The 27,289-nt window shown below is 48.2% G+C and overlaps 1 protein-coding gene and 1 long non-coding RNA gene across 2 annotated transcripts in view; one reads left to right on the top strand and one right to left on the bottom strand.

The window, feature by feature from the left end:
* Positions 1–1,786, bottom strand: part of LOC120229223 — a 28,138-nt gene extending 26,352 nt beyond the window's left edge. Inside the window, exon 1 of the long non-coding RNA XR_005527693.1 lies at positions 1,499–1,786. This is a non-coding gene — a long non-coding RNA (uncharacterized LOC120229223). The remainder of the gene's footprint in view (positions 1–1,498) is intronic.
* Positions 1,787–2,160: 374 nt separating this feature from the next.
* Positions 2,161–27,289, top strand: part of LARS2 (leucyl-tRNA synthetase 2, mitochondrial) — a 235,356-nt gene continuing 210,227 nt past the window's right edge. Inside the window, exons 1-2 of the mRNA XM_039228048.1 lie at positions 2,161–2,252; positions 15,449–15,503. The gene's annotated coding sequence lies outside the window, so the exon portion shown is untranslated. The remainder of the gene's footprint in view (positions 2,253–15,448; positions 15,504–27,289) is intronic.

Here is a 27,289-nt window from a genome sequence, read left to right as displayed (position 1 = left end):
CTGTGGGGTTCAGCGTCTGCACTGTTTTAAGAGTGACCCGTGGATTCTCATAGAGGAGCCCCTGGCATTGCGCTAGCCGAGAGTTGGAGAGGCATGAGAGCCATGACAGCATGAGGGACCTTGACATTTAGTTCTCGTGCCAGGGTGAGTTCATCTGCCTCCTTAATGAGGAGAACTGTGGCCGCTAGTGCCCTAAGCACGGTGGCCATCCTGCCACCACTGGGTCCAGCCTCAGCGACAGGTATGCTGCTGGCCTGTTGCCAAGGGCCAACGGTCTGTGTGAGAACCCCGAGGGCGCCCTTTTCCTTCTCATGCACAAAGAGACTAAAAGGCTTTTCTATATTCTGTAGGCCGAGGGCTGGTACCCCAAGGCGGCCTTTATCTCTAGGAAGGCGGCTTCGGCCTCCTCTGTCCGGACAGGGGGTTCTCGATCTGGCCCTACCAAGGGATTATAGAGGAGTCTTGCTATTGCCGAGAATCTGGGAATCCAGATTCGGCAGAATGCCACAGCCCCCAGGAATTCTCATAGCCCCCTCTGAGTTGGGGGCTGGGGTACAGAGGTGAGGGCCTCCTTTGGCTCCGGCCCTAGAGCTCTTTTTCCTTGGGGGAGGAGGAAGCCTAAGTTTCGGGCTTGCTGTTGGCAGATCTGCGCCTTTTTGCATGAGACCCGATACCCTGAGCCTGACAGGAATTGGAGGAGGGCCCTTGTGCCCTCCGTACAATGCTCCCAGGTATTGCTGGCAAGGAGGTCATCCACACCCTGGAGAAGGGTGCAGCGTGGCGCCTCCGCTGGAAAGCCGGAGAGGTCTCCGGCCAGTACCTCCCCAAAGAGGGAAAGCGAGTTTTTCTTTTCTTTTAATATTTTATTTATTTTTGAGAGAGAGATAGAGACAGCGTGAGCAGGGGAGGGTCAGAGAGAGAGGGAGACACAGAATCTGAAACAGGCTCCAGGCTATGAGCTAGTTGTCAGCACAGAGCCTGATGCGGAGCTCAAACCCATGAGCCGCGAGATCATGACCTGAGCTGAAGCCGGATGCTTAACCGACTGAGCCACCCAGGCGCCCTGAGGTGAGTTTTTCTGATGCCCTGTGTCTGGTTTGGTCCATTGGAAGGCAAACAAGGGTTGGCTCAGTAAGGGGGAGGGGCGGGGCAAGCGGAGGCAAAAGAGGGGATCCTTTAAATCTAGGCAGGTAACCAGCTGGCAGAGCCTGGCATCTGGCTGAGGAGTGTGTACGGGTTCAAGACCACAGGATGCAAAGCTTGAACTTGTCAGTACCCTCCTCCCAGCTTCCTGACTGGCAAGCCAGACCGAGTGGCACATTCACACTCACATACACACCGGAGGTTATTATGTTCCCTCCCACAGAATTTCTACCTGTGAGATCACTGCGGTCTGGGAGAGTGATCAGGTCCCCCTTCCACGACTATGGGTGGGCCAGACAGGACAGATTTAGGGCCCTGGCCTTACATGTTTCCAATGTCAGATCCAGATCCTCACCTGCCAAGTCTCCTCGAGTCTGGTGGGAACAGCAGAGGCGACGGAGCCGGAGGCTGCAGAAATTCAGGTAGGGCGCGCCTTCCCCGTTGCGACTCCTCGTTCTGTCACCGCCTCGCAGGTTCCCCAAACCGGTGGCAACAACGGGCCAGCGCGGTTGGGTTTCCCCGCTCAGGGGACCAAACGTCCCGGAACCTGGTCTGGATCACCCGGCGGAAGAACCAGGCGGCACTCGGAGATCTTGGAAGGCAGGAGGTTGATTTCACAGCCGCAGGCTCGGAGGAGATCAACTCCCAGCGGAAGCAGAGGCGACAATTTATAGCCTGTTACTTCCGCCTTCCGCATCAGTGCGCGCGCCAAGCAGGGCGGGAAGAAGAACCCGGAAGGGGAGTCTTCGGGCTGGGACAGGAGTTTTCCCTGTCAGTCTGTCCACTCCTGCCAGCCATCTTATAACGGATTTTCTCCTATCAGTGCTGCCCTTGCCATCAAGCGCTAGGTTTATTTTCCCCTCCACGTGATGCTGTGGGGAGGTGGGCCTTGCTTTGACCAAGGAAATGTGGGAGAAGTGACACCGTGCGGGTTCCGGGCCCAGTATCTAGGCGGCTGCGTCCTGCTGTAAAGAAGCTCCAGATAGATTACTGGATGAGAAGCCACATGGGGAAGGACGGGACACGCAGAGGAGCCCGAGGTACCAGACTCCTTCAGAGTGAAGCCTTCTGGGACCTTCCCACCCCACCGAGCCACCATCTGGATGCCGGTGAGTGAGCGACCCTGGCTTGTGCCACATGAAGCAGAAGAACACAGATCAGCTTTAACACTGTCCGTATTCACAGAACCCAGAGCATCGTGAAAAATCTAGTTTGTGGTCATAAGCGGTGATGCTTTGGGGGGGGGGGTGTTCCTCATCCAGCAGTAAGTAACTGAACGTTTACCATATGGTTTTGGCAGCTATATTTAAGGGGGTTTTACTCCAATTTTCTAAAATAGATTGTTTTAAAGAATTGCTTTTAAGTTTACTTATTTATTTTGAGAGAGAGACAGAGCACGAGTGGGGGATAGGCAGAGAGAGAAGGAGACACAGAATCTGAAGCAGGCTCCAGGCTCTGAGCTATCAGCACAGAGCCCTATGCGGGGTTGAATCCACGAATTGTGAGGTCATGACCTGAGCTGAAGTCAGATGCTTAATCCACTGAGCCACCCAGGCCCCCTAAAATAGATTTTTGACCATAAATAGGAGTGGAAATTTACTAAGTGATTTGTTTCTGCCTTTATTGAAATGGCCATATGATTCGTTCTCTTCTTTAAGTCCAGTCATCTTTAATTTGCTATGAATTTTTTTGTGGTTTTTCACCAGAGGTCTCACACATCTTTCATTAAGTTTATTCCTAAATATTTTGTTTTTCTGATACTATTATAAATGGTGTCCTAAAATTATTTACTTTCCAATTATTTGTGACAGCATATACAAATACAATTTTTTAAAATGTTTACTTATTTTTGAGAGAGAGAGAGAGAGAGAGAGAGAGAGCAAATGCATGTAAGCACGGGAGAGGCAGACAGAGGATCCAAAGTGGGCTTTGTGCTGACAAGCAGGGAGACTGATGGGGAACTCGAACTCAGGAATTGTGAGATTGTGATCTGAACCAAAGTCAGATGCTTTAACCTACTGAGCCACCCAGGTGCCTCCGAATAAAATTGATTCTTTAAAAAATTTTTTTTAAATGTTTTATTTATTTCTGAGAGAGAGAGAGAGAGACAGACAGACAGACAGCGAATCTGAAACAGGCTCCAGGCTCTGAGCTGGCAGTCAGCACAGAGCCTGACGTGGGGCTCAAACCCACGAACCATGAGATCATGACCTGAGCCGAAGTCCGACGCTCAACCGACTGAGCCACACAGGCGCCCCTAAAATTGGTTCTTATATACTGACCTTGCATTCTGTGGCTTTGCTAAGCTCACTTATACATTTTAGTAATATTTCGATGATTCCTTAGGATTTTCTATGTACATAATCATATTGTCTACACCTAGAAGTGGCTTAATGCGTTTTCTTGCTTTATTGAAGTTGCTATGACTTCTAAAACAATGATGACTAGAACTGGTAAAAGTTAATATCCTTGCCTTGTTCTTGCTCCTAGAGGGAAAATACTTCTTTTTCATCACTAAGTACCATGTAAACTTTAGGTTTTTCATGGATGCCCTTTATCAAGTCGAGAAAGTTGCCTTCTAGTCATAATTTGCTGAAAGTTTTTGTTATGAATAGATAGTGAATTTTGTCAAGTAGTTTTTCTTCATTGATGAGACCATCACATATCTCTTCTCTTTTATTCTGTTAATGGGGTGAATTATTACAGTGTGATTGGCAGCTTCTAAGATGGTCTCCAGAAGACCCCCCCTCCTCTTGGTCCTTGTGTTTTTGTGTAATTCCCTCTCCTGAGAATGGCCTGGACTTTGTGATTCTCTTATAATGAATACACTGCAGGAGAGGTGGGAGCAGGGGGCCGCTGAGATTAGGTTATAAGAAGACCGGGGCTTCCATCCTGGGTGGATTCTCTACTTACCTGCTCTGAGGAAAGCCAGCTGCCATAATGTGAGCTAACTGTGGAGACGTCCACATGGCATGGAATGGAGGGGGGCCTTTGGCCAATAGCTGAAGAAGAACTGAGGGCTTGAGTCCAACAGCCCATAAGGACTTGAACCTTGCTAATAACCACATGGGTGATTTTTGGAAGCAAATCCTTTCCCAGATATTCAGATGAGACCACCATCTTGGCTAATCCCTTGACTGTAGCCTCAACAGAGACCCTGTGCCAGAGAACCCACTTAAAGAGCATCTGGATTCTGCACCCACAGACATAATGAGAAACTAAAGGTTCATTGCCAAATTTTGGGGGTGATTTCTTTATGCAGCAGTAGATAACTAATATATTCATTGATTACTTTTTGAATGTGAAATAAATCTTGCATTCCTGGGCTAAACTCCACTTGGCCATGATACCTTTTCCTTTTATATTTTGTTGGATTTCATTTAGTAATATTTTGTTAAGGATTTTTGTGTCTAGGCTCATGAGGGATATGGTCTGTATTTCTTTGGTAACGTCTTGGTCAGCTTTTGATATTAGAACCACGCTAGCCTCGTGAAATGAAATCTCTCCTCCTCTGTTTTTTGAAAGAGTTTATGTAAGATTAATATTATTCCTTCCTTAAATGTTTGCTAGAATTCACCAGTAAGCCTGCAGGTTTCTCCTAAGAAGCCTCTTTTCCCTCCTAATTATAAATTCAATGATCTTATAGATATACGACTATACAGATTTCGTTTTTTCTTTCTTTCTTTCTTTTTTGATGTTTTTTTTCTTTCTTTCTCTTTTTAAAAATGTTTAAAAATGTTTTATTTCTTTCTGAGAGAGAGAGAGACAGCATGAGCAGGGGAGGGTCAGAGAGAGAGGGAGACACAGAATCCAAAGCAGGCTCCAGGCTCTGAGCTGGCAGTCAGCACAAAGCCTGACGCGGGACTGGAACCCACGAACCGTGAGATCATGACCTGAGCCCAAGTCAGCTGCTTAACCGACTGAGCCACCCAGGCGCCCCTGTTTTATTTATTTCTGAGAGAGAGAGAGAGAGAGACAGTGTGAGCAGGAGAGGGTCAGAGAGAGAGGGAGATACAGAATGTGAAACAGCCTTCAGGCTCTGAGCTAGCTGTCAGCACAGAGCCCGATGCGGGACTCGAGCCCACGAACCGTGAGATAATGACCTGAGCCGATTGGATGCTTAACCAACTGAACCATCCAGGCACCCCTACAGATTTTGTTTTTTCTTAGGTCGCTTTTCCCCTTCTCCAGCTTTAAAGATCAGAAACAAAAATGCATGGCCTGACTGTCAAAAGAAGAGGAACCATGGCATAGTAAGAAGCTGCTTCGCACGACAGGACTACGCGATTTAAAAGGAACACGTTGGGTAGAAATGCATTCGTAGAGAAGAGTTCAAGAGACCAAGAAAAGGGTGGGAAAAGGCTGCCTGGATGAGAAAATTCTGTTGGAACAGAAGAGTAAGAAAGTTTTAGGGGTTTTCGGGTACTAGAGAGTGGAGAGCAGAGACTTCACTAAGTTTTTAGGGCCTAAGTTGGATTCCCTGGTATCTGTGAGAGAGACATGCATTCAGATTAGTATTTGTGTCTGCATCGAGCTGAAGTTTGATGGCCCTTTGGGACACCACCAGGAGTGCTTGGGACACAGGGCAGGAGGGATGAGTGCTTTGTAAGCATTATGATTCCTTTGCTCTGTCTAACTTCCTAAACTTCATTAAAGTGACCTTTTCCCCTGAACTTCTATAAAATAACCTACATACTTTGCTCCACTTGCTTCATAATATATTGCTCCAAAGCTTAGGGACACACGAGAAGCACCTGTTACTGTGCTCATGGAGTCTTTGGGTCAAGAATTTGAACAGGACATAGTAAGGGCAAGTGGTCTCTGCCCCACTTCTCTCCAGCACCCCCTTTTCTCTGCCCTCTGTGCCTTCCACACTCTGTCGGTTGAAAGTCTCTTAACTTCTTTCACACACTCTGCATATCTCTTGCCGAGGCCCTTTCTCCACACACGTGCTTCCCAGCCTAACTGTTCTTCTCATATCTCCGTGGCTGATCAGCTCCCACTTTCTTTTGGGGGCCAGTTAGATGGGGTCCTCCCTGCCCTTCTGCACCTGTTTTAACCGCCCTTCCTCTGGGCTCCCGTCATTCTCTGTGCTTCTCCATCATAGAACACATCACGTGCAACTTCCTGAGTCTAATGTCTGACTCCCCAGCCAGGGTGCTGGCTCCGTGAAGCCGGAGATGGCCTCTGTCTGTTCAAGGGCTGTCCCCAGCACCTGGCACGGGGCTCAGTTATTTGTTGAATGCATTAATGGACAAGGCAGGCATTGTTATTTCCATTTTACAGAGGTGAAAACTGGGTGGAACAGAGTAAGAGCCAGTCCAAGTCATGGCCAGGTTCTTGACAAAGCTGAGTCTCAGTCACATCACGTCACACCCAACACTCTCATGCATCCTAGAAACAGATCAACAAGCAGGTTTATGGAGACGCCCCCCCCCCCACCCCCCAGACCCCAGCTTTGGGGCTTGGTACTCTGCCAGCTGTGTCCACTGTCTTTCCAACCTGGACACGCCAGGCAGCTGGGGCCATGGTTGAAAAAGCCCTGGCTACTAACTGATATTTATCCGTTTGCCCATGAACCAGCCAGCAGGAGTTTGTGCCGTGAACTTGTCTTGGTGATCGCAGCCAGAGAGATGCAAGTTCTATTCCCATGATTAAGGGTCCTTTACAACTAACATATTGATTGTAATTAGGAAATGATGCATATGGAGGGCGCTGCGGAAAGTGCCAGGATGTAGAGACAATAGGCTTTTGTGAGACGAGGAGAGGGTGGCAATTCTGTCTTCCCGTGTTGCCAGCGTTCTTTTTCTCCACACAGAGCAGTGACAAATTGTTTTCTTTTTCTTTTCTTCCCTTTGGAAGAAAGTACCCACAAAGTACTTAAATCAGGAATAAAACAAGCCTGACAGCCAGATAGCTGGGTCACTCTGTCTCTTTAGCAGTTGCCATTCATGGGGGTTGAGTCAGTACCATTGTACCCCTGGACCCCAGACTGGACACTTCCAGATGCCTGGCTCTGAGGCAGGGGATGCTGGGAGGGGAGGCAGGGCTGGACCGGCCCTGGGCCTGTGAGGCGGTAACCAAGCAACAGGGCACCCAGGGCCATGTGGCAGGCTGGCAGGCAGAACTGAAGACTGCAGCCCCTCAAGGCAGAGTAAGAGCAAAGTCCTGAGACAGAGAGCCAGAGAAATAGGAAGAAAAAAGCACTGGGTTACTAGAGGTGAGAAATCCAGATGGGAATGGGAATTTCTGAATTCCATAGCAACCAAACAAGGAACTATCCTCGATACAGAAGCCAGATCGTAGCCCAGAGAGGAGCTGCCCATACACTTCCTTTTAAGGATGAAACCGTTTTAATACTTGGTAAATAACACACAGGAGCACTTAACAAACCAGGCTATACAAGTGGCCGTTAAGCATATGAAATAGGTCTCAAATTTTTTAGTCATCGACAAAATGAAACCGAAACCGCAGTGAAAAACCATTTCATGCCACTGGCTGGCTCGCCTCAAAATGGCGCCACCTGCTAGAAGGAAGGCAAAATGGTAGAACCACTTTGGAAAATTGTTTGATGGTTATTTTTTTCCTAATTTTTAAAAACGTTTTATTTATTTCTGAGAGAGAGAGACAGTGTGAGCAGGGGAGGGTCAGAGAGAGAGGGAGACACAGAATCTGAAACAGGCTCCAGGCACTGAGCTAGCTGTCAGCACAGAGCCCCATGTGGGGCTTGAACCCACGAACCATGAGATCATGACCTGAGCTGAAGTCGGCTGCCCAACTGACTGAGCCACCGAGGCACCCCTGACAGGTTCTCATAAAGTTAAATGCATCGACAACTACCCTGTGATTCAATAGATCCATTCTCAGACATAACCCTCCCCCCCCGAAAAAGAAAACATGTCCACAAAACGATTTGTATATGATTGTTCATAAACCATTTTATTTATAAAGCCCCAAACTGAAAACAACCCAAATGTCCATCAACTTGAAAACAAATAAATTTTCCATATCATGAAGTACATTTAGCAATTTAAAAGAAAGAACTAATGGCATATGCGATAGAGAGAATGAATCTCACAGGCATTATGCTAAGCAAAAGAATCTACAGTGATTACTATGAAATTCAAGGCCAGTCCAAAAGGAACCTGTGGGGATGGAAATCGGAATGTGGCTGGGGATGGAGAAGGTGACTGGGAGGACGTGAGGGAACTTCCCGGGATGATGAAAATGTTCTATGTCTTGTTTTGGGTGGTGGATCCTAGATTATAGACAGTTGTCAATTAAATCTATTAAGCCAATCATTGCACCTTGCTGTGTGCAAATTATACCTCTGTTAAAAGAAAGTCTTGGGCAAGATGGAGCCTCCAGGTCTAGGATGACATGCACAGAGCTCACCTACTGCTACTTCCGTCTCTCCTCCCATGGCAGACATTATTAATCGATTTTAGCATTCTGTGCCCTGGGGCTTTGGTGGACTTCAAAATATGTCACAGCATGGCTCTGTGAGCTGCCACTATCCACCCATCTGTTAGGAGTCAAAGCCAATGGAATGATATTGCTGCTCCTGTGACCCTTGACTTGTTTCTCTGGTTTGGGGAGGCCTGGGGACATGAACTTTTTCTTTTTCTTTTTTTTTTTTTAAATAAAAATGTTAATCCCATTACAGAAAGGGTCATGACAATTCATATTGCACTTTCCTAATCCCAGTGCTAGTACCATGGAGTGAATGTATTTCCTTCTGTTGTCATAGGTATAAATCTGACGTACAAGTGTGGGTCCTGGTTATCGCTCTTCCATGTGTTTTTCTTGGTTACTAATTGCTTTCATCACTTTTTAGTTTTTTACATGGTGGCCCCATTCTCTGAGGCACTGCACTGTCATTTGCTGACCCTTTCCTATGGTGGCAGCCACCCTTCTTCCCTTTTCTTTCGTACATTTTGGGAGTTAGGTTTTGGGTTTTGGACTGTAGTAAACCTTCACTGAGTGCCTCCTACACGTAGGCACTGTGTTCAGCATTTTACGTATATTTTACTTCATCTTTACAACCACTGTTTGGGATAGGCACTAACTATGCTTCACAATAGGGAAACTGAGGCACAGAGACATTAGGGAATTCATACAGGGCTACATTGCTGGTAAGTGGCAGGGTTTGGACTGAACGAGGTACCTAGTCTTTGAGAGTAGCAAGCAGGAAAGCCAACGTGCTCCTCTCTGGAGAGGAAGGGGCCGCAGGGGGAGGGTCTGGGGGAAGCTGCTTCTCTGGCCTACTGTCGCCAGCTGGAGCAGCCCATGCCCCACCTATCTGCTCCCAGCTGGCTCTCTTCAACACCCAGAGAATGGCTTGATTTGTTATCGGGATGCATTCTATGCTAATTCACTCCAGTGATTCTTATGGGCCACTGGGTGGCTTGAGGTTAACTCAGCAATCCAGAAGTTTCCATCAAAGAGGCAGATGTTGGGAATGTCCCACCCTCATTGTCTTCCAGTACATGGTTCTCTGCTCAAGCCTTAGGGGCAGAACTGTGGGTGCTGTCAAGTATTATGTAATTATTGGAGGAGATTCAAGCTTGGTTTTTTGCTTTGTTTTGTTTTTAACTAAGCCCGGGCATTGGTTGCTCATGGGGACTCCTGTGGCCTCTTTCTTAGCAAAGAAAGCACTGTGAGTAGCTGGGTGGCTTATTCTGAGGTCTTCTCTCTCACTATATATGCAACAGTCTAGTAATGTTGATCTCCCGTGCCTGGCATGCAGGAAATGACTTAGCGTATGGTAAGCACTTAGCTGGTTAACTGGTAGTTTCCTTGTTCTGCGCAGAGGAAAGCGCTGCTGCCCGACATACCAGGCTCTTTATTTTCAGCAAAACTTCAACTTTTCCATCAAAATGCTTGCTGGGACACCTGGGTGGGTGTCTAACTTCGTCTAACTTCGGCTCAGGTCATGATCTCATGGTTTGTGGGTTCGAGCCCTGTGTCAGGCTCTGTGCTGACAGCTAGCTCAGAGCCTGGAGCCTTCCTGGGTTCTGTGTCTCCCTCTCTCTCTGCCCCTCTCCCACTTGTGCTTTGCCTCTCTCTCTCTCTCTCTCTCAAATAAACATTAAAAAAAAAGCTTGCTGATTAGAGCTTCTAGATCACCTTTCCAATTAGCAGTGGAAGACACTAGCCCACCAGATGCTTACAGTCAAACAATTTTCAGGGTCTGGTGGACTCTTTTAGGAGTATTGCCCAACCTCTCCCCCTTCTCTGAAACCTGCCCCTGGCTGTCTACCTGTGGGCTGGACACTATGGACTCAGGTGTCCACTCTGCCCATGTCCCCTCTGGCCAGGGCTGCTGGGCCACAAGGGTTACTCATATAACCAAACGCTGTAAAATCTAGTGGCTTAAATGACTGTTTCTTATCACTCACTAGTCTGTGGGCTGAACTGGGCTCAGCTGAGCAGTTCCTACTTAGAGTCTCTCACACAGTTTCTGTCAGACGGTGACTGGGGTCCTCCAGATGGCCGGCGCTCACTGCCAGTGGTTGGTTCCGGCTGCTGGCTGGGGGCTCGACTACAGCTGTCAATCAGCGTGCCTACACGTGGCTTCTCCACATGACATGGGGCTCCTCATGACACGGGAGCCGGGTTCTAAGGGCAGGTATCTCCGAAGTAGACTTTGCAAGAGCCTCAGTCGTGGGTGCTTCAAGGCTTCTTCTGATCTAAGGGCATGAATACTGGGAGGCATGGCCATTGGTGGCAGTAGGGACATTTCGGGGAAGCCAGCTACCCCATCATAAGGTTCAATATTCCCCAGTGACATTGCCATAAACTGTTCTCTGTGCCTGGTAACATACCACCTACCTACCTATTTTCTCATTTCATCCTTATAACGGTCTTTGGAACCCCCACCTTCAAGGTGAGGAAACTAGTCACAGACCACATTCAGGAACGTGGCCAGGGGCCCTTTCACTCCATGGCCGGTTCTCTCTGCCTCATGGTTTGTGAGAAAGAACCAGAGCGCTGCAGTCTGTTGAAACCCTGCCTGTGTTCCTGGCATGAGGCCGGGTCCCCAGAGGAGGCTATACATGAAACCCAGGTCTTTGCTTTGAGAACGCACCAGAAGAAAGGATTGCTTCGGGTCCACCTCCCTGGTATGGTGCGCACAGGACTTGAGAAACGCAAACGCGTTCTCACTTACTGACTGTGCAAGACGGGCAGAATTCTCTCCTCCAGCAGCTGTCTTCGAGAAGGGGAGTGTGAAACCAAGCACCCTGGAACAGCTTCCCAGCCGCCCGCCCTCACCGCAGCCACGCTCGGCATCCATGCTTTGCTGGCGTGCAGCGCATCTGCGGTCAGAGCAGGATCCCCACAGAGGAGCAGGCCCGGAATTCATCTTTTCCACCGTCACAGCCTAGATCAGCTCCAGCCCGTCCTGTCTGAGCACACAGCTGCCCACACCGACACAGGTAGCATCAATTAAACACCCCTAAAAATACCCTTCACGGAGGAGCTCGTGAAAACGAATTACCACGACAAAAGTGATCCCCCCCCCCCCCAGGATCTCCCAGGGGACAGCGTGGAGGGAGTCTGCCTGGCCTGCTGGTTGTCCAGCCCTGCCTCGCTGGGGGAGGGAATCCTGGAGCCTGCAAGCTTCCTCTTTCAGTCTCCCCTCTCAGCTGCTGTTCCGTCCAGCACTTTACAGTTTATAAAGCCCCTTTTGCACAGCCCCCCTCACATGATACTCGCCAAGGTCTCTGGATCTTCTTCTTATTCTTATTTTACAGGAAAGGAGAAACAAGTGGGAAGAGGGAAGGTAAGTGGCTCGAGGAAAGGTAGTGAGTAAAGGGCAAAGCTAGGACCTGAATGATGGTCTTCAGACCCCAAATGCCCTCCTTTCTGCTCTCCTGCGGTCCCAGCGTCGTTACAGACACTGGAGACGTTCCCTGCACTTGAGCGCCCCCCGTGGTCCCCCAAGGAACTGCACGGAGCCACCCTGGTCTGTCCTCCATCAGCCCCTGGGTGGGGGGAGGGAGGTAGTGTCCCGGGTCTCCTGGATGGGGCCACTTGGAGAACGGGAGCCACCCCAGCCGGGGCGCTCCAGCCCCTCAGGTCCTCGGCTGTGTGTTGCACAGCACAAGCTGTAACCGTGAAACTTAATTCTTTTTCTTCCCACCTTAATGAAAAAAAAAAGTCCCAGCTAAATATATGAGGATGCCCTTTGGCACATCTCTCCGATCCTGCAGGTGACTCATAGACCTCATGCAAGATACCCAGGGATCTAGTAGGTGCCATGTAGTTAAAAATACCCACTGGAAGGTGCTGGAAGGTGTCACAGATGGACCTAATGAGCTCGTCCGGCTTCTCCAGACTTGTGGGAGCATGGGCTGAGCGAGGCTGGCAGCGGGTGGGTTTATGCCAGATTTTCTCTGGGCCTCTGGCCTGGTTATCAAAGCAGGTTACCAATCTTCCAAACACCTGTAGAGCCGACTGGGCAGAAATGCTGACAAGAGGTCAGAGCTACAAGGAGCCAGCCTGTTTCCACCCACAAGTTCTGTTCTCCAGAATCCTCTGCATCTGACAGCCACAGAGACGTTGCCTTAGACCGGGGTTTACTGGAGGGCACCCTTGGGGAGCCCCTGAGGGGGCAGGGGAGCCGGGGTGGGGCAGGGAGGAAGCTGGCTAAACATGAGGGTTCCGCTGAAGTCTTGTCTCAGTGGAACTTGGAGGCGTGAATTTCTCCACCCTGAGCTAAAGCCTTTGGCCTCTACACACCCTATGGGTCACTGAGCTGCGGGCCGCCCTCAGGGGAGGGCAGAGCCTCCCAGGCTTTTCCGGCTGAGGTGGTTCCTCTGGAGAAGAAACACCAGTTGCTGACACTCAGGGGACCTGGGGGACAGGGGCACTGGCCAGGTAAAGAGCAGCTCGGTGGGACACCAGCTGCCTCTACTGAGGTGCCATTTCTTATCTGCCTTGGAAATCAAATTGATCAAAACATCTGAAGTCAAGTCCTTGGCTCATGGCAAAGCGTTATTTTCTATCCGTGCCAAGGGCAGGAGGAAGCCAATTATGGTATCAACTCGTTTATCTTTCATCTGGCTTTATGGCTGATTTTCCGTACATGGGGCCATCCCTATGGCAGAGGAAGAAGTAAAATCGCAAACATTAGCGACTCCCCTACGCCCTCACCTGCTCAGCTCCCACTGTCCACACCCCGTCTCTCAGGGCTCGTGCCCAAGACAGCTCACTTGCTCCACACTTCAGGTTGGCCTGGTTCTTACTTCACAACTGCCGTGGCTGCATCAGAGGTCTGCCCAATAGCATGAGCCTTCCCTGTGACCAGGCTCCACACTCACCCCTGGCTGTCATCTCTGAGAAGTCCCTCTTTGCACTGTAGCCCCCGCCGGCCCATCCCGTGGCATAGCTGACAGCAGTAACCACAGCCCACCTTGCATTAGGGTCCCTGGTGTAAGCTTGGGAGTGGAGAGGGTGCGCTGCCAAGCATTGTGCTAAGTAGAATGTGTGTGAGAGCACGCATTTAGCAGAGCACACTTGCATCAATTGAAATGAGCTTGGTCTTCAGTGACTTTCTGAGTTTCAAGCAGCTTAAAGAGTATGGGAGAATCAGAGGCATCTGGGTGGTCAGTTGAGCGTCTGACTTAGGCTCAGGTCATGATCTTGCAGTTCGTGAGTTCAAGCCCTGCATCGTGCTCTGTGCTGATGGCTTAGAGCCTGGAGCCTGCTTCGTATTCTCTGTCTCCCTTTCTGCCCCTCACCTGCTGACATACGTGCCCCTCTCTCTCTCTCAAAAATAAAGAAACATTAAAAAAAGAATAAGGGAGAATCACTTCTCTACAGAACGAGGAAATCCAGAGGTCAGTTCAAACCAGTGTCAGCCACTGCATTCGATTTTGAAGCCAGATTCCTTCAGGGTAGTACCGCCTCCTCTTCTGAGTTCCCAAGAGTACCATTCTGATCCTCCGTGACCCATGGAATAAGTCATAGAAACAGTAGGGGAATAGGGAGGGGAAAAAGAGCTAAAACACATGCATGCAAGGAGACGTGGGTGGCCACTGCAGCCTTTGTTGCTGTCGACCACATTAACACAGCCTTACTTGGTGTCTTTGACATCCTTCCTCTAATACCTGTTCCATGTGCCCTTTTCTCTGTAGCAGCATCTCAACTGGGCAGAGTTCTTGACCCAGTGAACGAGGTGCCCCAAACTGCGACTTTTGAGGAAGCTGAGTCCTTGTGGTCTTGCTTGAGTGGGGTTGTTGAAGTCTTCCATTAACTTTATTTTTTTTTTTTAATACTGGGCCTGACTTAACCAGGTGTTACCCTCCCTGTCATGTAGGCGGTATTGCTCCCAGGCCTGTTATTTATATAACAGCACCTGTCACTGCAGCCTACTGCTAACCCTTTTTATGCCTCATCACCAAGTGGCATGAAGGCATTGACATGGACAGGTGGCAGCCTCAATCCTCAATACAATGGCCCTGTTCTCTTCTTTCTTGGACGTTAACCCTCAAAGCCAAGAGATGAGTCACAGAAATAACATATCCATCCCAGGATCCCAGCAGGAAACTGAGTTCAACTCCCTTGATTTAGGAAAAGAAGAGACGTTGGTGGGGGACCAGTTATAGAGGGAAGGTAGGGTTAGGGGGCCTGAGGCAGAATGTCAAGGCACACAGAGACTAACACAACAGAAGGCAGATCCCACCCCTTGGCTTGAAGGGATTGGGGGTGGGGAAGAGTATGCCTGAGCCCAGTGGGGGTGGGGCTGAGGTGGGATTGCTGTGCAGCCGCCATATTATGGGAAAAAGTAGCCCCGGGCAGAGACAACACCAAAGCTTGGAGAGAGTGGGAAAGAAACACCCTATGCCCTCTTTCTTCTGGCTTCTACTGACCTGCTTGTGTTGTTTCCTTGGCTGATCCAGAGCCTATCCGGCATGGGGTGCTGAGAGAGAGAGTCTGAAGGGCTTCTGCAAGGCAGGAAGTGGGAGAGTGGGTCTGAGAAAATAAATAGAGAACAAACACACACACAGGAAATAAAAGCATTTGCAAGTGGGCAGTTAGGTGTTGTAGCAAGAGATGCCGCCCCACTTCTACCCACCTGGTTGCCCAGAGCCAGGTATTCTGCCTGTGCTTCACCCATCCCCATACATGGCTTTCTAGCTCAAAGCATAGACTCAATCAATAGGACAGCAACCCAACCTTGCAAGGGAGGTTTTCTCCAGCCAACACTGTCACTGAGCCTTCATTAAACGTTTTAACCTATAAGACCCGTGAATGCCCTGTTTTCCATCTTACATCCTTATCTCTTTCACTGTCACAGAAATTCCTGGCTGAGACGCGATGTGGCGTGGAATACCTCAGTGGGAGAGCATTCGGTAAGTCTATTGTTGATGTCACCGGAAGGAACATGGAAGGTAAATTCAAATCCAGAGTGGGCTTCTGTTACCTGAGGGCAAATCATTGCCCCCTTCAAGATGGCCGTTGACCAGTGTAAACAACCTGCCACTGGGTACCTGGCTATTCTGGTCAAGTAGGTGCTGTATCAAGTGCCCAGCAATGGTCTTTGCTGCTGGCATTGGGTGAACAGTAGTGACGGCCTCCAGGTTAGCTTGGTGAGAGGGAGTCCCTGTTGTTGAGCTCAAGTATGGTCTCTGTTGGTGACAATATAGTCCCTTCGTTTGAGAGCCCAGTGGGGTGGCAGAGGCGACTGATACCGTTAGTGAGATTATCCATCTCTCTTTTGAAAGACTCCTCCTCCAAAGAGCCTTTTTCAACTATTCACATGAGATACAATATCACCACACACCGCACCCATTCTAAGAGGCCCATTCCAACACTTCCCACCTAAAAAATTTCCTTGACACCAATCCTCTAATGTTGTCCCTTCCCAGTGTTGGACCAGTCAGCCAAACCATTAGCCAGAGACCATGGATCAAGATGGATGCATTCCTCCGACCGTCTTTCCTTCCCGGAAAAGTAGATAACTTGAAGTTTTCTCCTCTGGGCACTTTCCTTCTTATTGTCCTTCAAAGCTACTTCTGAATGAGTCTGTAGAATTTCACAAAATAGAACGCCATCTGTAAGCAAACTTGACCTTCTTTCTTTTCAGTCAGTAGTCTCAGGAACTCCCTACGAAGCTGAAGCCGTAGGTGTGGGTTGAAGGAGAGGTGGCAGTTTAAGCAGGGAAGATACAGCTTGCTCACACACCCCATCAGTGGCTTCAGAACTGCTCATGTCCCATCTTATACGTACCACTTCCACATCCACTGTGCCTGCTTTTACAGCGTGGTGTAACAGATAATATCCAATTATTCATGGGAAGTTCAGATCTAATGATACTTGGTGCCTTTCGATCATGCATTCAGTCTCTTCTAAAGCGCAGAAGCAAGACAAGAATTGTTGCTCAAGAGACAAATCGTTATCTGGAAGGAAGACGTGGTTCTTCTCTGAAACCTTTGGGCTTGGCTAGAATTATCCTGTTGTTTTATACTTTAAATAGCATCTCAGTCCACCATTCCCAGGGTGAGCAGTGTTGGATCTTCTGGGCCATTAGCTTAAGAGACACCAAACTTCTTACACACAGCTGGCATTAGCTGGAGAGCTCATTCTTGCCCTGGGCCTCACTCAGAGCTGGTAGCCTTTTGGGTTCCTTGGTTAATAAGTTGGAGAAATGCATCCCATCATAGCATATTTCCTCCTAAATAGAACAAAGGCCAGTGATTATTATGCCTTGTTCTTAGTGTTGGGTACCACTACTTGCCTTTCATCTCAAAGAAGCTGTTACATCCTTTCCCAGATGACTATATCCCCAGGAACTTGACCAAGGGGTCAGGACCTAGTACTTTTGTGGGATTTCTCTCCCACCTCTGGCATGCATGTGTCAGTAAAGACTCTGAAACCCTGTCTACCTCCTGCTTTTTAGATTCTAGGAACACGACATTATTAGTGGAGCATATGAGGTCTTGCAGAATGGGAAAACAAGCAAGATCCCTGTAGACAAAATTATGTTCCAGAGCGAGGAAATTGACACGGCCCCGAGGCAAATGATGAAGGTCTACTGCTGTCCCTGCCAAGTGAAAACAAACTGCTTCCGGTTTTTCTCTGTTTATTAGGATAGGGAGCATTTTTCCCCCCTAGATGAGTGGCTACAGTTCTAGAAACTATGTTTATTGGCTGATTAAAGACCTGTGTTTGAACAGTACTAACAGTTGGGGTCCACTCCTAACTAAGCTTATGATACCTTGTTGTCTTTTTTTTTTTTTTTAAATATTTTTATTTATTTCTAGGGGAGAGAGAGAGAGAGAGACAGCTGAGCAGGGGAGGGTCAGAGAGAGAGGGAGTCACAGACTGAAACAGGCTCCAGGCTCCGAGCTGGCAGTCAGCACAGAGCCCGACGTGGGGCTCGAACCCACGAACTGCGAGATCATGGCCTAAGCGAAAGTCGGACGCTCAACCGACTAAGCCACCCAGGCGCCCCGATACCTTGTTGTCTTTATCCAAGACCCATTTTTAAGTCTTCCTAAATTCTTTGTTAAGTTGGTGAGTTAAATGGGGGATATGATAGAACTCAGTACCCCTACATCTTCCACATCTTTGAATTTTTTAATATTAATTTTTAATCCACATTAACTAATTTTGTTAGTTAATCCATTAACTAATCCTCTCATGGATGTAGACTTGTCTTTTGGTTCATAATTTTGGAATGCAGGAGAAGCTCTGGGGCCTCCCTCATGGCCCTTACTAAAATGACCTTTCATCGAAGGCCAGAGAGTCAGTGTGGGGATTCTTCTTGATAAATACGGTTATTCCAACTATATAGTCACCAACGGGGAAATTAGCCATTATGTGCTAAGGATAGAAGTGTGTAAGATGTCAGCAGGCTAAGTGTGTAAGATGTCAGCAGGCTGACTGTGGGGGCGTGGTGGGCAGGGGGCAGGGACTACTTCTTTCTGGTTCCAAAGTACCATCCTGGAGTCCTGGGTCCCTCAGAGTAGAGGTCCAATTCTACTCAAATGTCCTGACGATTTCCCTTTTCCCAGAGCATAGTTACCCTGGGGAATGGCCACAGGGCCCTCTGGGAAAGTGGTGATTGCAAAGCATGTGGGGGATTGAGCTTTGGATTTTGCCATGAAAGTAACGCCTTTAGGTGACATTGTCACAGGGCCTCAAGCAAGGCAGGAAGAGCCTCTTCAAACTGGGGAGGAAGAGGTACTTTCTGGCTTAGCACTTTTCTCACTAAACTGTCTAGTGCAACTGGAAGAAGCCGGTAATAAGGTATAAGACATAATGTACGTGCTTTTCTTTCTTCTTTTTTTAAATGTTTATTTTTGAGAGAGAGAGAGAGTCAGAGTGCGAGTGGGGTAGAGAGAGAGGAAGACACAGAAATTGAAGCAGGCTCCAGGAGCCTGACATGGGGCTCGAGCCCATGAACCGTGAGATCATGACCTGAGCTGAAGTTGGACACTTAACTGACTCAGCCACCCAGGTGCCCCATATAATGTGCGTGCTTTTGATATTATCACATTATCAAGGGGCCTTGAGTCTTCTAAATAACTCAGATCTGGGAACTTCTCTGCTGCCTCAAGTTAAGCTCCAGTTGGCCAAACTAGAAGTTTGGAGTTCTAATGTCAAATAAAATTGTAGTTAGGTACCAGCCTATTTGAATCCATAGACCCCCACGATCACTTGGCTACTCCAGAAACCTCATTGGTCAGACTACCCTGAGTGCTACTCCAGCCTTTCTGCTGATCGCTGTAACCTTGAAGCATCTTCTAGTAGCTAGTGCCAGCTCTGTATCCCTTCAACCCCCACTGACATTATTAGGGAGCCCATTTTAATGCAGTCTCTCCCATTGGCACATCCAATTTTAGGTAAGAGCTACAGTGGCACCTCCCAAAGACTGATTCTTTCCTCACAAATGTAATTCTCAATACTTTGGCAAGGAGAGTATCTTCAGGGTCCTTTCAAGGTGCATAATTAGGGAATAAGGAAGCAGATCTTGTAGAATTAATCCAGTCCAACATTAATAGCCCTTCCCTCTACATCAGAGCTTCACAACCTTGGGTATACATTTTAATCAGCTGAGGAGCTCTGAAAAAATACTAATGGCTGGGCCACATCCACGGGGATTCTGACTTAATTGGTCCGGGGTGCAACCATGGCCTTGCTATTTTGAAAAGCACCTTGGATGATTGTAATGTGCAGCCAGGCTTGAGAGCTGCTGTCTTACATTATGCCATGGGACCTCGGAACTCCGTTTTATGTTGGCTGTCAACGAATCCAGGATTAAGTCAACCAATCAATTACAAAGAGTAATTAGAACTGCAAGCGATTGCTCAAGATAGCCTGTCAAACACCAAATCTCTGGCCAGAGCACTGCTGTTTGACAAATGCAACCTATTTACAACCTACTTATGTTCCTCCCTCCCTGGTCTTGCATCTTCCGCTTTAATTTCCATGCACACCTCCCTGCTTTCCGGTGTAAATTGGCAACTTCTTGCAATTCTTTTGATGTAGATGGCTTTTCTTCCCAGGTTTGACCTCGTGGTTGGCCTCTTGTGAGTGTTGGGGTCTGATTCTCCTTATAGGCCCCTAAGACAACCATGGGGGTGGCAGAAGGTGAAGGGGACTTGGAGAGATCTGGAGTTCCCCAACAAAGTAAGTTCTGCGGGTAAGGCATTCCAGGGCCTCAAAAGCAAGGCAGGGAGAGCTCCTATGTACAGGGAAGGGAGAGAACACTGTTCTGACAGGGTAGGGTAGTGGGGCTTGATGCTCCTCTTGTTCAGCTGTGCAGTGTAGCCGGTTTATCCCCACTGGCCCTGAATTCCTCACACTTTTCCTACCATTTGGTGGCAACGCAGTTAGATCCCTCTGAACTTTGCCTTCAGTGTGTTCTTCGGGGAGCCCCCAAGAAATAGCTGAGTTCACCATTTTTAAGACTCGTGGCTTGGCTGCCAGGTCTCGTTCCTTCATGCTGGCTGGCTCTTCAGCTCCATTCCTGGGTCATATAGCCAAAGTCACATTCCTCCCCAAGGTTCTGTAGCTGGCAACGACTTCTGGTCCCAACGTCTGGGTAAGTCAGGTGTCCGATGGTGAAAAGCTGACCCTGACAAAGTCGAAAAGGTGTTTATTAAAAACACATGTCTATAGCTCCCAGAAGTGTCAGGAAGGCTAGAGAATCATGCTCAAGGCTAAACTTCCAGAATCACATTGCAGAATTGACCTGATAAGGACATCACCGCCTCCAGCACTCCAGGAATCCCCACCCACCACCAAGGCTACTTCTCCGTGTGCCCAGAGAAGTAGCCTTGCTTCTCTCTAGCAAGTAACCATATACCCATGGTTACTGACTCTGAAATCCAGATGCCTCTGCCACCATCTTGCAGATGGTTCCGGATATAGCCTCCTTCTTTGTATTGCTCATTTCTGAAATCAAAGCTCGGACAGGTGAGTCTGAGAGTTTGCATAGAGCTTAAGTGCCTGTGTCCCAGCAGCAGAGGAGGCCAGGGAACTGAGATTTCTGAGTTCTACCCTCCATGGGCAGAACTTATAAGGCTGGTATATGAGATTTATTTGAAGGCATTGGCTTATGTGATTGTGGGGGCGGGCAAGTCTGAAATCCATAGGGCAGTCCAGCAGACTGGAAACTTCGACAGGAGCTGGTACAGCAGTCTTGAGGCAGAAGTTTTTCTTCCTTGGGGAAACTTCAGTTTTGCTTTTAAGGACTTTCCATTGATCGGGTGAGAGGATCACTCACTTGTACTATCAAAGATAATCTCCTTTACTTACGGTCAACTGATGATGGACGTTAAGCACATCTGTAAAATACCTCCACGATGACACTTCGGTTAACGTTTGATAGAATAACTGGGAACTAGAGTCTAGCCAAATTGACACACAAAACTGTCACCACTGGTTATTCCCCCATTAGCAGCGGTGTTCAAAAGATATGGGAAAAAAAATAAAGGAATTAAGATACAATAAAAGCATGCCCCCCCAAAATGTGTCAGGTAGCCAAATGACATAGCAAATGTTGCAAACATACTCCATACTTGGCATTACAGAGGGGATGGTGATGATGAGAATTTACCACTACAATTACCATTTGTTGGTTCTTAGCATATTACTATTTCATTTAATCCTTACAGTAATTCTATAAAGTGGTTACGATCATCTCCATGTTATCAATAAGGAGTCAGAGGCTCAGTAGGGTCCGTTCATGGTCATAGTAAGATAAGGGGAGAGGTCCTCTCTGATGGATTCCAGGATCCATTGCTGTCTGCACTACCAGCCACCTCTCTGACTGTCGTTTGGAGCCATGTGGGCATTTTAGCCAATCCTCAGTGTGTGCGCTAAGGAGGGGAAGAAGGAAGCTGGTGAAAGCAGTGATGTTTGAACTTTAACGCCCACGAGAATCACCTACAGTGAAAGCACAGGTTCCTGGGCCCCACCAACAGAGCCTGTGGGCTAGTGGGTTGGAAGTTGGGCCTGAGGTTCTGCATTTTTTTTTTAAATGTTTTATTTATTTCTTAGGAGAGAGAGAGAGAGAGACAGCGTGAGCAGGGGAGGGTCAGAGAGAGAGGGAGTCACAGACTGAAACAGGCTCCAGGCTCCGAGCTGGCAGTCAGCACAGAGCCCGAAGCGGGGCTCGAACCCACGAACCGCGAGATCATGACCTGAGCGAAAGTCGGATGCTTAACCGACTAAGCCACCCAGGCGCCCCAAGGTTCTGCATTTTTAACAAATTCCCAGATGCCGCTGATGCTGCTGGTCTGGGACCAAACTCTGAGTAGCCCTGAGTTAAAGAAATCCACATGCACGGCAAGCATCTCTCTCCTGTGAAAACTTTAACAGCAACATCTATATATAGCAAGCTGACTGGTTTGGCATCTCTCTCTTGCCTAGGGCTGACAGTGAAATGATCAGAAGTCAATGGGGTATCAAGGAAGAGAAGAAGTAACAAAGGACAGCCTGTTAATCTCTTGTCAAAAAAGAGCTGGCTGTTAGAGAGCGAGAACTGGATTTCAGTTTTGTGAGCCCTTCTACAAGCCTGCAAACGCTCTGGCTTCTCGCTCTGACGGACCCCTGGGAAGAGCTGACATGGCGCCATTTTCCCCATGGAGGAAATTCAAGGCCAAAGTCGAGATCTTGAAGCATTAGAGAGGAAGGGCTCCGCACAAGTGGGGCCTGTGGCCATCTCCCTTGTACCAAATCCTGCCCAAGTACATGCTGGTCACAGGTAAGGAGACCCCATTGCTCTCTCCCGGCAGCTTTCATCCGGTTTGGGATTTAAGACCTGGTCCTGAGAGGTACCAGAAGTGAGTAAGAATTCAGAAAATGAGAAATGAGTTCCAGTTCTATCACTTAACTTCTAAAACATCTCTGAGTCTCAATTTTGTCACCTGCAAAATGGGATGATACAACTGCCTTACCGAGAAAGGTTTCAGGGAGTAGCTGTAATATTTTACATTGCTTTGCTGCCACATTTCCTTTGTTTTGTTTTTATGTGACTGATACTAAAATTGAGCACACGTTGTGGTCCTCTTTTCTCTGGAAGGATGAAGAGGGATCCCTTCCAGGTCCCTTAAGGATTTGGAAAGTTGGGACTTGATCAGATACCTGGCTGAATACCAGACGAGATAAGGAAAAAGGCTGAAGCAAAGATGAACTCATGGATGTTAATTATTTGAGAAGTGCCTAGGCGGGGGTGGTGAGAGCGAGGAGGAAGTGGGGCAATGGGGAAGAAAAGATGGAAAACAACATAGTGCAACTCGCTATCACCGGATACTACTTCCTGACAGGCTGAGAAGGGACAGAGCAGGTAACCTAGCAGGCGCGTTTGTTCAGCACAGGGGACTTCTCCAAAAAATTGCAGGGGAGAGCTACCCTTTACAGTCACCCATGGAAGAGCGGAAGGAGTGCAGCTTTGTCTATTTGGCTCTTTCCTATCACCTGTTCCCTTGGTCAGAGTTCACCTCATAGGGACTTGTCCTCGCCCGCATTTCTGTACTGCATCATCCGGCCCCGTGGTGGCCACCCTGGGGACCCTGTGGTGCTTCTCAGTCTGAAAGTAGAGGGTGACCCTGCATCAGTTAGGGCCAAGGGATGTAGGGCTCTCATGGGCCCTGCTTGGGCTAGATGGCCAACCCAGGATGAGGCCCGCTTGAGCCAGTGATTAATAAGTACACGGGATGAGGTTCCATAGGAAATGTGGCATGAGGATTCCAGAAGGAGGGCAGTGGGATCAGGACCACCTAAATAACAGGCCCATGTTTCAGTGGCGCCCAGAACCATCCCAGGCGCTCTGACAGGTGTGGGTCACAACACAGTGGGGAACCCAGGCGTGCTGCGTACAGATCCCAACCTGGAAAGTTCCAGTTCCGTTGTGTGATGCTACCATGTTTTACTCTCCGTCAGCTCCTTGGTGATGTATCTACCAAGCTCTTCTCCCAGGGTGCTTCCCATTCTTTATGTGCCCTGTTCCTGCTCTCCTCATGTTAAAGGTCTAGGACTTACTTGCTCCCAGATTTCCTATTCCTCCACTTCGGTCCATTTCTCCCCAGAACCTTAGTGATAATATAAAACAAACACCCTAAACCTTAAAGCCCGAGTTCCCACCAAGATTACATTTGGTGTTGGGACGCCTGGGTGACTCCATTGGTTCAGTGTGTGACTCTGGATTTTAGCTCGGGTCATGGTCTCATGGTTCGTGGGATCGAGTCCTGCACTGGGCTCCATGCTGACAGCACAGGGCTGCTTGGGATTTTCTCCCTCCCCCTCTCCCTCTGCCCCTCCCCTGCTGATGCTCTGTCTCTCTCAAAATAAGTAAATAAACGTTAAAAAATAAAGACCACATTTGGTGTCTACTTGGATTCTTCGCTGGGGTCATCTAGAGCCTACAAAATAATAATAATGCACCTGCCGAATCAGCGGAAGACAAGGAGGTTGAACTCATTAACTTCTCAAAATAGGCAGTTTCAGTGTGGATAGACTTAATGTTGTTGGTCTGTGAAAACACTCAAGGACTCGGAGAGAAGTCTTTTTAGATCTGAAAATTACAGGTATTGCAGTGTAAATATGGCAGAAAGGACGCAAATCAGCATGTAGCACAATTGCATGTTTTTGCTCTAAATACATACAAAGCTGAAGCTGCCTACTAGGTATTTTGCAACACACTCTGAACAATCCACCCACCTCCCTCATTGGAGAACCTCAGACGCGTGCAGCTGCAGCTCTTGAAACTGATGCTTCACTGTCCCAGGGAAGAACCCAGGCAGGTTTCCCTGAACCACGTAATTCAATTCAGCTTGCTAAACATCCAAGTTTCTATGATGTGCGGAGCCCTGTGCCTGGTGCTCTGGCAGACAAAAAGCAGTGAGCTCCTGCCCTCTCTGCATGCACACTCTAGCTCATGCACTGTCACCAGCATCCTCCAGAGCTTAAGATGGGCTTTGGAAGCAGACACACTTGGTTTAAAATCCTTAAACAGGTTAATCGTTACACACTAGTTTCTTGATTTGTATAAAGGGATAGAAATATCCCGTTGAGTTTTGAGATCATTGTGAAAATGGAATGAATGTTAATATATGGAAGTTACTTAGTAGAGTTGGTCGCACATGGTGTGTTCTTATTAATTGTTGTGATTAGTGTCCACCACAATCACCAGCCCCGTCTCTATGTAGCTCAAAGAACAGTGAGGGGTTAGGACTGGGATTTATGGGATTTTTTTGTGGAAATGGGAAACTGATGCAGGCTTCAATCAGAGAGCTGCTGGGTTCACAGCATCTAATAAGCATAAGAGCAAAAAGTCCTTCCGAAGGTGTGGTGAGGAATCCATGAACTTCAATGATTGCCCTAAGTAGACTTCCATTGCTTTGTCTTCCCAGAGAAGCACCCTCTCCCTTCTGGGAAAAGCCCCATCTCCCGCTCTAACAAGGTGGTTTCACGGGGAGAGCCATGTTGAAATAAGACTTAAAACTCCCCTACTAGAGTGGAAGGTCTAAGTTGGGCCTCAGACCAAGACTGATGGGATTTTTGGCACCGGAAGGAGAGAGAGTTGGAGTCAGTCCCTAGAAGTGCAACTGGAGGACAAGCCAACAGCACAGTCCTGTACACAAGGAGAAATGGTTTGGAGGGAATGCAGAGAGAGACAGAGACCAAAGGTGGAAACAGATATGTCACTGGTCACATTGTACTTGCATCCTGTCTGTAAGGGCAGCAGGTTGTCTGGGATAGATTATGGGGCTGGAGAGGCCTTGCATGGATCCATGACTAAAGCTGGCATGTTGAACTTGATCAGCTGAACTCTGAGTGCATGAAGTCCTAAGGAAACTAATGAGTAGGAAGAACGTTTCCCATGTGATATCTGTCTCTTCTCTTTATTTCCTCCACACCCCTCCCTCTTCACTTCACCCCAAAGACTTTCAAGCGTCCAGAGCCCCATCACTCCCCTCAAGCAATTTGCTCCTCTCTGAGCTCCAGAACGCTGACAGTAAGAGATCAGAATGCAGCCATGTCCATGGAAGGCAGGTAAACGGGGGTAAGGACAACACGCTTATTTCACGAGTGTGCGGTTAGGACTGTGTTCGGGATGGTGCGGGCTGGTGGCGGGCTGGTGTGGCTCTTGCCACTGCTGCATGCCAATGGGGAAAGGCTCCCTCCATCTCTCGTGTAAATGTGGGCCCTTCCAGTTTGGCTGGAAGCTAACTGATGTTCTCTGGCCCCTTTGCTGAGGATGATGGTGGGTACTCCGATCCCATTCAACTCCCCACCCATGATAGCTGCAGCCGATTTCCCCACTGAGTCATCCAGGGGGCAAGCAACGTCACCAAGACAAGCATTGACCTCGTTTCTTCCAGAGGCAAGTCCGATCTCAGTTTGAGGAAAGTCTGTTCCTGCCACAAGCGTGATGACTATACCCTGGCATAATTGTGACAAGGAGAATTTGACTTTTTCTGTCCCTGTAAGATTTGCCAGTGTGGCTGCAAATGACCTCTCTCTCTCAGCCACCTGCGTGGGTGGTATTAGCTTGGGTAATCTCCTTGATTGCAATTCACTGTGACCCAGTGGCTGATGCACAGGCCATGCACAATATGCATGCTTGCCCCCTTCAACCCTCCTCTTATTCATGGTGACATTGGCATTGATCCCGTTAGACAACTTCTTTTTCCCTCCCTCCCCTCTTCTATTTCTGGCCTCATCTTTGTAGTTTGACTGCTTCTTTGTGACATTTGTATATCCCTTACAATTATGAAGTGGATGGACTCTTTGGTGCTGGATTCTTGAGAAATTCCTACCAGAGAAGAACAAGAAATTTCAAGTCTCCTCTTATCTTGACAAAGAGCTGTGGCTCTGTTTACATCAGTAGAGTTATAGTCAGAAAGTACTAAACAGCCCAGATTAATGCTCCAAAGAGCTTCTGTGTGGGTGGGCAAGGCAATTAAAAGCTAGGCATGTTCAAGTTTTTTAGAGGATGTCTAGGTGATAAAAATGCTGTCAACACATCCAAGGAGAATTCTGCCAGCTTTTGTCGGAACAGAATTCTCATGTCCACAAAGGAAGCTCTCATCTTTTCATCAAGCCTAGTGTCAAACTGGAGAAGAGCATCAGTGGGTGTGGGGACATGGGGGCAAGAGCAAAGACAGCAGGTGGCTTTGCGTGTTAGAGGACAGCCAGAGAGAGTCCCCTGCGAATCAGGATTCTGCTGCAGAGCTTTTAAAGACCGATCTCTGAATTTCTAGATGGAAAAAGAGATTAATTGCTTTAGGATGTCTCTAAACACCTTCAAAAAATTTGGAGGATCCTCCAGCACCGTCTGGGTCTGCAGCTTGGAATTGCTCGTTGTCACTGCCCTCAATTTTCGTTGATCCTCTTTTAGGTACCAGGAATGTTGCCGTGGGCTTCATGCCTACCATCTCACCATTCCCAATAGTAGGCATTATTATCTCCATTTTGCAGGTAACAAGACTGGGTCTCACGCAAGTGAAGAAGCATAACAAAAGGTACTCAGTTTCAGAGGCAGGATTCAAATCGTAGGACTGAGTATATGACCTCTGAAGCCCACTGTGTTCCCACCCTGCCACTTGTGGGCATCTATCCTCTGAGAAAGCGCTTTAGATTCAAAGACACAAATGGATGAAAAAGTAAAAGACTAGAAAGAGAT

This window comes from Hyaena hyaena, unplaced genomic scaffold (genome assembly GCF_003009895.1).
Source record: "Hyaena hyaena isolate Hyena2069 unplaced genomic scaffold, ASM300989v1 scaffold_30, whole genome shotgun sequence".
In the NCBI taxonomy this organism is placed as follows: domain Eukaryota; kingdom Metazoa; phylum Chordata; class Mammalia; order Carnivora; family Hyaenidae; genus Hyaena; species Hyaena hyaena.
The sequence above is the reverse complement of the archived record's forward strand: the minus strand, read 5'-3'. Positions and strand labels throughout refer to the sequence as shown.